The sequence below is a fragment of the Nelumbo lutea genome, chromosome 1 (genome assembly GCF_056320005.1).
Source record: "Nelumbo lutea isolate HS-2025 chromosome 1, American lotus-T2T, whole genome shotgun sequence".
NCBI lineage: Eukaryota > Viridiplantae > Streptophyta > Magnoliopsida > Proteales > Nelumbonaceae > Nelumbo > Nelumbo lutea.
Window position 1 is genome coordinate 13,894,255 of NC_142684.1, and position 12,092 is coordinate 13,906,346.

Sequence of the window (12,092 nt, forward strand, 5' to 3'; positions counted from 1 at the left end):
AAGGGAAACCTCATAAGATGATGGATATGATCCTTTACAGAAAGTGGTGAGGCTTTGCAGTTGAAACATTTGGCTCCATACACCTATGTGATTTCCCACATTTCTAGAGACATAACCACGTATTTATCACTGAGATGGGAGGAAAATCTCAGAGATGAAGAAATGGAAATGGAACATAGATAAAATTCCTTTCTATGTAAATAACATGAATCAGTTTTTAGGTTATGGACTAATATTTTGCCTTTTATTAAAAATGGCAAACGAACAATTCGCCAAACTGTTAGGTGATAATAAGCTTAAAGGACCCAATTACGCTGATTGGTTTCGTAACGTTGTGTTGGTGCTTGTGTTCAAGAAATTGGACAATGTAGCCAAAAACCCTACACCGGAACGTCTGGGAGATGGGGCTTTCGAGGCTCGTAAGAAAGAATATAAAGAATGGAAAAAGAACTCTCTTGCCCGTAAGAAGGCATTTTGCAGTCGAAATGTCTACTTAGAAGAAGAATATATACTGGACAATCAGTGACATCCTTAGTGGGGGTCAAAACCTGGACATGTTGGGTAGTCTGAGAATTCATCTGAGTGAATGGTCATAGTGACAAGATCAGCCCCTTTGTCGGACAATGGTAATGATCGGGAATGCCTCTCTCTGATGGAAACCAAACTGCCGGCAGTTGATTTCAATCGTTGGAATTTTGTATTGCAAAATTAATATATATATATATATATATATATATATATATATATATGTATGTATATGTATGGTTTCAAAAGATTTGCAAAAGCTTTTAATTCTCGGGATCCATGTGAGTGGAAAGTGCGGCACTATTCATTGCAGCCGAGAGAGAGCTCTTCTCTTATCGGGCAGTGCTTGATCATTAAGGGCTGAGAGGTTAAGTGTAAGACCATTTAGGATAATACCCGATGGGCTAATCTTACACCTACCCACAGTCTCTGGGTTTTTATAAGATGATTTGGCCTAGGGACCACTTAATGTAAGTGTTGGGCCCATAGGGTCCATGTGATGGGCTCAAGGGGGTCATTGAGTCTTTTAGTGAATTCGGCTGGGCCTTGTAATAAAGGCTGGGTCGAACCCATGTGGCTGGTGTGTAGATCAATGCTTGGGTCCCACGCCATACAAAGAAGCCCAACTGGGCAACAGATTAGAAACTATTTAAACACTAAACACTTAATGGGCCAAAAGTCCATTTCGAACTGGGCTGATATGATCACCAGTTCATGGGGCGAATCTGAGATTAATGTTAGTAAAAGGATTGGGTCTTTAATCTTATCCACTCTAAGAGACCAAATTCAAATTAGATTTGAATCCGGTAACCTACTGATAAGATCAGGAGTTAACTAACTTAATCTACAGATAGGATTAAGATTATCCCATATCCAAATACTGATTTGGATTGGGATAACTCCCAAAAATATTGGAAAGTTTCTTAATCAAGAAGAAAGAGGAGAAAACCCTAACAGAAATATCAGATTTCGAACTGGGGGTTTTGTAAGCAAGAAACACATCCTGCGAATTGAGATCAGATCTCTCACAGACTCTAGAGAGAAGAGACAATTCAGACCTCTTCGTCCTTGGATTTCTCTTCCTCCAGTCGCCGCCATTCCCTGGTGGAAGATTGGATCTTTGCAGCAACAGAAAGTCAAGAAATCAGTTCTTGACAACAGTCTTGCAAGAAAGACTAAATGATTCGATGTTCAAGGTTTCCAGATGGTTCTTGCGAAGAATCCAGTGTGTAGGACGCATCCTACTGCTTCCGTTCCATCCACAGCTGTGTCATGTTCAGCAGGATCGGATCTTGGTTTCTTCTTTGGGCGTGAACACCAACTTTGGGAGATATTGTTTCTCCGGATCAGGTATAACATTTTCTGCTTCCTTTGGTTAAGATCTGGTTTAATTATGGTTCAAGAAGAATCCTTGAATAATGTATTCTAAATTTAGGGAATATGATTCCTAGTAGGAAGAATGTAGGAAATTTTTTTTGAAATTCGCCCACCATTCCACACCCTTCATGGCATCCATTAGATGGTTTAATTATGAACCAAAAGAAAATCAGATCTGACCCTGCGCAGATGGACAGAAGATGTTCTGTCAAGATCTGCGCATATTGCTTTCTTTTTTTCCAAGAAATGGTTTCTTGTTAAGGGCGATTGATCTGAAATTAATTTTGTTAAATCCAAAATTTATTTAGAATTGTTCTTTATTTATTTTTTATTTAATGGATTGTTCGAACCTGGAGATTGCAGTGCAGATTTGGCACAGATGGTCTGCACACCCTTTTTCTTTTTTTTATTATTATTCGATATGTAAGTAATTTTTTTTTTTAATTTCTAGACTGAATGTATAGGATTTGATCAAGAATGTAATTAATTAATAGAAATATGATTTCTGTTTTTATTTATTTTCTTGATTAAAGAAGAAGGAAGAACATGGCGGCACTGGAGATTTGCAGATGGAGAAATCGCCTACTGCGATTTATAGTTTATGAAAATGTAACATTTGTGATTAACCTCTGTTTTGCAGGTGGTACGAATAGTCCATATTTGATTTGTGATTGTCTAAAATCAAAATTATTAATTTCAGATCTCTCATGAATTAATTCATGAATTGAAAATCAGTTTTGGACCATTTCGGACTAGATTGGACCAAAACTGTTTGGACCGAATCTGAGATTCGAAAGGGGTTGTTTTTCAGTCCATACACCTAGTAGACATTAATTGTTAATGCTTTTAGTTTTTTAATGGGCTATTCGATGGGCTTTACAGTAATTATTTGATTGGATCAATTCCTCCTTTACATGTGATGTTTGAATGTTTGATGTGCTGTGACCATGGGCCATTAGCACTTGGCCCATGTTGACTCGTTAGTGGCTCTTGCGCACACCATGGCTGAATGCACATCATTGCCATGATGTCCCTTAAAGTCATTGGATGACCCCCTCTCTACTTGGTGGGCCCCCACAACCCTGAAAAGGGATGCGTTCGGAACCCCTAACCATTTAAGGCCCACCAGAAATTTGACTTTGTGAAAGTCAGTGGAAGCCACTTTGGTTTGACCTAAATTAGAACTATTGCGTAATTTTGTTCCCTCCAACAAATATGAGTGCGTGTGATAGGGAGATCCATATGATGGACTCTCTAAAGGCCTTCCGTCATTACCAAAATGATGGGTCCATCAGTAATGAGGAAACACACCATAAAATTGGGTTATCCATTTGCTGTTGGATCTGTTAGTGTTTCATTAGATGATAGGGGCGTCATAGACCGATGTGGGAGGGGCTTCACCAGAAAATGGGAACTCTCTCACGATACCTTGGCGTAACCTGAATATGATCGGTGTGCACTCACTGGACATAAAGGTTTACCTGAAAACGGCTCTGAACCTTGTCTGACAGAGGCCAAAGGAAAACTCATCTGATGAGTGGATATGATCCGTCACAGAAAGGCGGTGGGGTTATGCAGCTGAAACAGTTGGCTTCACGCACCCTATGTGATTTCCCACATTTCTAGAGACATTCCGTCGTCTCCATCACCGAGAAAGGAGGGAAAATCTCAGAGATGAATAAATGGGAATGGAACATAGATTAAAAGCCATATTTATGTAGGTAACATGAATCAAATTAAGGTTGTGGACTAACGTCTTTGTTGTTTTATTAGAAAATGGCAAATGGACAATTTGCAAAGCTTCTAGACGATAACAAGCTTAAGGGCCCAAACTATGCCGATTGGTACAGAAATCTTATGCTGGTCCTAACTTCTGAAAAGTTAGATAAGGTGGTGAAAAATCCCGCCCCGGAACGTCCGAGTGATAGGGCTTTTGAGGCCCGTAGGAGGGACTACCAAGATTGGGAGGATAAGAACTCCCTAGCCCGCTGCTTTGTCATTGCCTCATTAAACAACTCAATACAGATGCAGTTCGATCAGACCAAACTAGCCAATGACATATTGGACAGTTTAAGAACAATGTATGAAGAGCAGAACCGTTCTACTCGACAGAAGGTCCTGAAATTGTTCATGACCGCGCAGATGTCCAAAGGGCAGAAAGTTCATGACCATTGTCTTCGAATGATGGGATACATTAACGAGCTCGAAGCTCTTGGATCCGGGCTAGATCTTGGCACACAAGTGGATGCCATCCTGAATTCTTTGCCCTCTTCCTTCGATGCGTTCACAATGAACTACAATATGAATAAGCTGAATGTCAGCGTCCAGGAACTCAACAATATGTTGCAGAGGGCCGAAGATCTTTTAAAAAAGGATGAGCATGTGGTTATGATTGCTGAAGCTAACAAATCGGGCAAGAAAAAGAGAAAGGCAAAGAAGCCCCAGAAAAAAACTGCCAAAACCAAGAAGCAGAAGAAGAACAAGGCATCTGATGTCTGTCACTTCTGCAAACGGACCGACCACTAGAAAATGAACTGTGCTGCCTACTTGGAATCTAAGAAAGGTAATATCGAAACTTGTGTCATAGAAACTAATATGTTAGTTACTTCTGTGTCCTGGTGTGTTGACTCCGGGGTTTCAACTCATGCGTATAACTCACTGCAGGGGTTCAAAGTTAGTAGAAAATTGAGTGATGGCGAAGTGATACTATTCTTGGGAACGACTACAAGTGTTGCAGCTGCAGCGATAGGAACCGTAGAATTAGTTTTTAGAGGAGTCATTATACTTAAAGATTGTCTTTATGTACAAAACTTGAGAAGAAATTTAATTTCTGTTTCTAAACTATGTGCTGATGGATATACTGTTTATTTTAGTAATATGATTACTGTTAAACGGAATAACAAATTCATCGCATGCGGGGAACTGGAGAATGATCTCTTTGTTCTATATCCTTCTCTGGAAACTAATATAACCAAAACTACGTCGGTTGAAAATCCCAAGAAAAGGAATCGTGATACAATTAATCCCACGTGCCTCTGGAATTACCGACTTGGCCATATCGGTGTTGACCGAATCACAAAACTGGTAAAGGATGGTCCTTTGGATTTTCTAACCGTAGAAAATCTTCCCACTTGTGAGCCTTGCCTTCAAGGTAAGATGACTAAGCGGCCATTTGACGGTAAGCCTGAAAGATCTAGAGGCACACTTGACCTAATAAATACAGATGTATGTGGTCCCCTGAGTATTAGGACACGAAATCAACACGTGTACTTCATCACCTTTACAGATGATTTTTCACGATATGATTACGTGTACCTAATGAGACACAAGTCTGAATCCTTTGAAAAGTTTAAAGAGTTCAGACAGGAAGTCGAGAAACAATTAGGAGAGAAGTTAAGGCCCTTCGATCGGATCGAGGTGGCGAGTATCTCTCTGACGAATTCAATGGCTACTTAAAGGACAATGGGATAGTGTCACAACTAGCTCCTCCTGCTACACCTTAACTCAACGGTGTCTCAGAGAGGAGGAATAGGACCTTGTTGGACATGGTCCGATCACTTCTTGTTCGCTCAGAATTACCCACATCCTTTTGGGGATATGCATTAGAGACTGCTATCTACGTGCTGAATCGAGTTCCAACCAAATCAGTTCTGAAAACTCCATATGAACTATGGACCGGAAGGAAGCCAAGTGTAAGACACTTAAAGATTTGGGGTTGTCCTGCACACGTTAAAAGAACAAGTGCGGACAAGTTGGAATCCAAAACCAATCGTTGCCTATTTATAGGCTACCCAAATGATTCAGTGGTTTATCTATTCTATGACCCAAGTGAACAGAAAGTGTTCTGTAGTCGAAACGCCCAATTCTTAGAATCCGAATATATTATAGACACTCACCGTCAGGAAATAGTTCTTGATGAGGAGAGCTCAGGAGCAGTGGGAGATGTCCCACAAGTTCCAGGTAGTGACCAACCTAGAAGGTCCACCAGGGTATCTAGACCACCAGTCCGATATGGTTATGACCAGGATGCCTACCTGGTGAAAGCCTTGACTAGTGAAGAGGATCCCGTGACTTACACGGAAGCTATGTTAGACATAGATCCCCAGAAGTGGGTGAAGGCCATGAGAGCTGAGATGGACTCGATGAAAACCAATGGAGTCTGGACTCTAGTAGATCCGCCCTCTGGGGTAAAAGCAATTGGTTGCAAATGGATCTACAAGAGGAAGAAGGGCCCCGATGACAGGATTGAGACCTACAAAGCTCGCTTGGTGGCGAAAGGGTATACTTAGAAAGAAGGCATCGATTATGAGGAAACCTTTTCGCCTGTAGCCATGCTTAAATCCATTAGGATCCTGCTAGCTGTAACAGCATACCATAACTACGAGATTTGGCAAATGGATGTCAAAACCACGTTCCTAAATGGAGATCTTAGTGAAGATATCTACATGCAGCAGCAGCAAGGCTTCATTGCTGCTGGTCAGGAACACATGGTATGTAAACTCAACAGATCCATATATGGACTTAAGCAGGCTTCTAGGAGTTGGAACATCCGTTTTGATTCTGTCGTCAAAACGTTTAACTTTGAGCAGAATCCGGATGAGCCCTGTGTTTACAGGAAGTCCAGTGGGGATAAGATTACATTTTTGGTATTGTGCGTGGACGATATCCTACTCATTGGGAATGATGTAGGAATGTTGACTTCGGTTAAGGTATGGCTATCACAGCAATTCTCCATGAAAGATCTTGGAAAAGCCTCATATATACTGGGTCTTCAACTCTATAGAGATAGATCGAAGCGGATAATTGGATTATCCCAGGCTGCTTACATTGACAAAATTGTCAAAAGGTACAGCATGGAAAACTCTAAGAAAGGAAATGTTCCTTTCAGACATGGAGTCACTCTCTCCAAGAAGATGTCTCCCAAGACTTCTGAAGAGATTGAGGGCATGAGAGACGTTCCCTATGCCTCAGCCTCAGGCGGTGAGTGTGGTAAGCAGATTCCAGGCTAACCCAGGGCAGGAGCATTGGACTACTTTGAAGAACATACTTAAATACCTTCGAATGACAAAAGAGTTTTGTTTGGTATTCGATGGTAGTTCACTATAAGTTCCGGGGTACACCGATGCCAATTTCCAGTCGGATCCAGATGATAGAAAGTCTACATCTGGGTATGTTTTCATGATAGGATCGTGTATTGTTTGCTGGAAAAGCAACAAACAGGGGTCCACTGCAGACTCCAAGGCCGAGTACATTGCCGCAAGTGAAGCTACCAAAGAAGCCGTGTGGATGAAGAAATTCATACACGAATTGGGAGTGATTTCATCCAGCACATCACCCATCCCGTTGTTGTGTGACAACAATGGAGCAATAGCCCAGGCTAAAGAGCCTCAGGCCCACTTGAAGTCAAAGCACATCGAGAGGAAGTACCATGTACTGCGGGAGATCGTTAGTAGAGGGGACGCCCTAATTCAGAATGTAGCATCAGCGAATAATGTGGCAGACCCATTGACTAAGCCACTGACACAAAAGGTGTTGGGAAACACGTGGAAAGTATGGAACTCCAGCTTGTACCAGATTGGACCTAAGTGCAAGTGGGAGTTGTTAGACAGTCTTGTATGCCCTTAGCTTTAATCGAATTTGATGTACTTTTGTTATTTAGTGGAAATAAATTAAAGTGCATGTTTGATTCATGTTGTTTGGTATAATTCTATGTAAGACCCTAAAACTGGACACTTATAGAAACTTGTGTTGGTTTTAAATGTTCACAGCCATTGGATAAGTTTGGGGAGATTTGTCCTGCCAAGGCTGATACTAATGTGCCACCAAGTGTTGGCATGGCTTGTTTCGGCCATCAGGGTAAGACCCAAGGCACATGCAATATGGGATTGCTTGAACCCTTGAACCGGACCAAATTTCTAGTATTGCCCTAGACCTTGGAGAGAGATGGGCAAAACTGGAAAGTTACACCTTACACCTAGGTGTCGGATCGGGTGGTCTTTGATGTGTCAATCAGTGAGATCCTTAGTGGGGGTCAAAACCTGGACATGTTGGGGCAGTCTGAGAATTCATCTGAGTGAATGGTCATAGTGACAGGATCAGCCCCTTTGTCAGATAATGGTAATGATCGGGAATGCACTTTCTCTGATGGAAACCAAACTGCCGGCAGTTGATTTCAATCGTTGGAATTTTGTTTTGCAAAATTAATATATATATATATATATATATATATATGTATATATATATATATATATATATATATATATATATATATATGTATATATATATATATATATGTATATGTATGGTTTCAAAAGATTTGCAAAAGGTTTTAATTCTCGGGATCCATGTGAGTGGAAAGTGCGGCACTATTCATTGTAGCCGAGAAAGAGGTCTTCTCTTGTCGGGCAGTGCTTGATCATTAAGGGCTGAGAGGTTAAGTGTAAGACCATTTAGGATAATACCTGATGGGCTAATCTTGCACCTGCCCACAGTCCCTGGGTTTTTATAAGATGACTTGGCCCAGGGACCACTTAATGTAAGTATTGGGCCCATAGGGTCCATGTGATGGGCTCAAGGGGGTCATTGAGTCTTTTAGTGAATTCGGCTGGGCCTTGTAATAAAGGCTGGGTCGAACCCATGTGGCTGGTGTGTAGATCAATGCTTGGGTCCCACGCCATACAAAGAAGCCCAAATGGGCAACAGATTGGAAACTAGTTAAACACTAAACACTTAATGGGCCAAAAGTCGATTTCGAACTGGGCTGATATGATCACCAGTTCATGGGGCGAATCTGAGATTAATGTTAGTAAAAGGATTGGGTCTTTAATCTTATCCACTCTAAGAGACCAAATTCAAATTAGATTTGAATCCGGTAACCTCCTGATAAGATCAGGAGTTAACTAACTTAATCTACAGATAGGATTAAGATTATCCCATATCCAAATACTGATTTGGATTGGGATAACTCCCAAAAATATTGGAAAGTTTCTTAATCAAGAAGAAAGAGGAGAAAACCCTAACAGAAACATCAGATTTCGAACTGGGGGTTTTGTAAGCAAGAAACACATCCTGTGAATTGAGATTTGATCTCTCACAGACTCTAGAGAGAAGAGACAGTTTTGCCCTCATCGTCATTGGATTTCTCCTCCTCCAGCCGCCGCCATTCCCCTGTGGAAGATTGGATCTTTGTAGCAACAGGAAGTCAAGAAATCAGTTCTTGACAACAGTTTTGCAAGAAAGACTAAAGGATTCGGTGTTCAAGGTTTCTAGAGGGTTCTTGGGAAGAATCCAATGTGTAGGACACACCCTGCTGGTTCCGTTCCATCCACAGCTATGTCATCTTCAGTAGGAGCGGATCTTGATTTCTTCTTTGGGCGTGAACACCAACTTTGGGAGATATTGTTTCTCCGGATCAGGTATAATCTTTCTTGCTTCCTTTGGTTCAGATCTGGTTTAATTATGGTTCAAGAAGAATCCTTGAATAATGTATTCTAAATTTAGGGAATATGATTCCCAAATTGGAAGAATGTAGGAAATTTTTTTTGAAATTCGCCCACCATTCCGCACCCTTCATGGCATCCATTAAATGGATCCTACCATTCTTTCATATGAGAAAACCTTTTTGCTTGTGGCCATGCTTAAATCCATAAAGATCCTACTAACAGTAACTGCCCGTGGCCATGCTTAAATCCGCATTCCTAAACAAAGGTCTTATTGAATATATCTAAATGCATCAACTGCAAGATTTAATTGCTACAGGTCAGGAACACATGGTGTGTAAACTTAACCGATCCATTTATGGACTCTACTGTCAAACAGTTTGACTTTGAGCAAAATCCAGATGAGCCCTGTGTTTAATGAAAGATAGTGGGAGATAAAGTTATGTTCTTGGTTCTGTATGTAAATGACATTCTACTCATAGAGAATGATGTAGGAATGTTAACTACGGTAAAGGTATGGCTCTCATAGCAATTTTCCATGAAAGATCTTGGAGAAACATCCAAATCTTGGGACTTCGACTCTATAGAGATATATCGAAAAGGATAATAGGATTGTCCTAGTCTACTTACATTGACAAGATTGTCAAAAGATACAACATGAAGAACTCGAAGAAAGGATTTGTCCCTTTTAGACATGGAGTCACTCTCTCCAAGGGTATGTCTCCCAAGACTCCCGAGGAGATTAAAGGCATGAGAGAGGTTCCCTATGCCTCAGCCGTAGGAAGCATCATGTATGTCATGTTGTGCACTCAGCCAGGCATTGTTCAAGCTGTTACTGTGGTAAGTAGATACCAATCAAACTTATGACAGGAATACTAAACAGTTGTGGAAAACATATTTAAATACGTTCGAAAGATAAAAGAGTTTTGTCTGGTTTTCAATGGTAATTCACTACAGATCCTAGGGTATATCGTTGTTAACTTCCAATCAGACCAATATGATAGAAAGTTTACATCCGGTTACATATTTGCAATGGGGTCCTGTGTAGTTAGTTGGAAAAGCAGCAAATAAGGGTCCACAGCAAATTCTACGACCAAGGCCGAATACATTGCGGCGAGTGAAGCTGCCAAGGAAACCATTTGGATAAAGAAATTCGTTCAAGAATTAGTAGCTCCATTATTGATCAAAAAAAAGAATTAGTAGTTCCATCCAGCACATCACCCATTCCACTGTTGTGTGACAACACTGGAGCCATTGCTCAAGTTAAGGATACCCGAGCCCACTCGAAGTCAAAGCACATCGATGGGAGGTATCATGTACTACAGGAGATTATTGGTAGAGGGGACGTCCAGATTCAGAAGATAACATCAACGGAGAATGTGGCAAACCCATTGACTAAGCCACTGACACAAAAAGTATTTAAGAAACACATGGACAATATGGGACTTTGGCTTGTACCATATTCGACCTAAGTGCAAGTGGGAGTTGTTAGATAGTGTATGCCCTTAGCTCCAATCAAATTGATGTACTTTGGACATTTATTGTAAATGAATAATAGTACATAATTGATTTATGTTATATCTGGAGTATTTCTGTGTAATACCCTTAAACTAGACACTTATGAGACTCGTGTTAGTTTAAAATATTCAAAGCCGTTGGATAAACCAGGGGAGGTTTATCCTGCCAAGGCTAACACTAATGTGCCACCAAGTCGGTTGGAGTGGCTTGTCTCAACTACCAGGGTGAGACCCGAAGCACATGTAGTGTGGGTTTGCTTGAAACTCTGAACTAGACTAGTTTTCAGTTATACCCTAGACCTTGGAGACAGATGGGCAAAACTGTAAAATTACACTTAACACCTACACTCGATTATAGTACTGCACTAAGTGTTGGATTGGGTTATCTTTGATATGCCAATCAGTGAGATCCTTAGTATGGATCAAAATCTGGGTATGTTGGGGCAGTTTGAGAATTCACCTGAGTGAAAGATCATAGGGACAGAATCAGCCCTTTTATCGAACAAAGTGAATGATCAGGGACGACACTCTCTCTGATCTAAACTTGTTTGAGATTTCAAACAAGTTTGAGATTTGTTTTTGCAAAAGGTTTACAAAAGGTTTTAATTCCCATGATCCATCATGAGTAGAGAGCGTGACACTATACCTTATAACCGAGTGAGCGGTCCTCTCTTGTCAAGTAGTGTTTGATCATTACGGGCTGAAAAGTTTAGTGTAAGACCATTTAGGACTTATAGACTTGATGGGCTAATCTCACTTATGACCATAGTCCTTGGGCCTTTATAAAGTAACTAGACCCAAGGACCATATATCGTAAACGTTGGGCCTACTAAGAGCCCATACTAATAGGCTCAGGAGTTCACTATGTTTAGCAGTGAATTCGGCCAAGCCTTGTAATAGAGGCTAGGTTGAACCCATATAACTATTGTGGATATCAATGTTAGGGTCTCACGCTATACAAAGAGAGCCAAGTTAGCTAGCAAATTAAAAGGGAAGTTAGTCTGAAAGCATAATAGGCCTAAAGCCTATTTCAAACTAGGTTAATGAGATTAATTAATATGGGTGAATCTGAGTTTAAACCTGAGTATGAATCAACAAGAGGATAAGATAAGTCTTATCCACTTAAGAGTTCAGATCCAAATAAAGATTTGGATCAAAGAACTCTTTCCTAATAGGATTAGGAAGTTGATCCTTAAATGTTATAAATAGAGGGCAAATTCCTTCTGTTAAACAC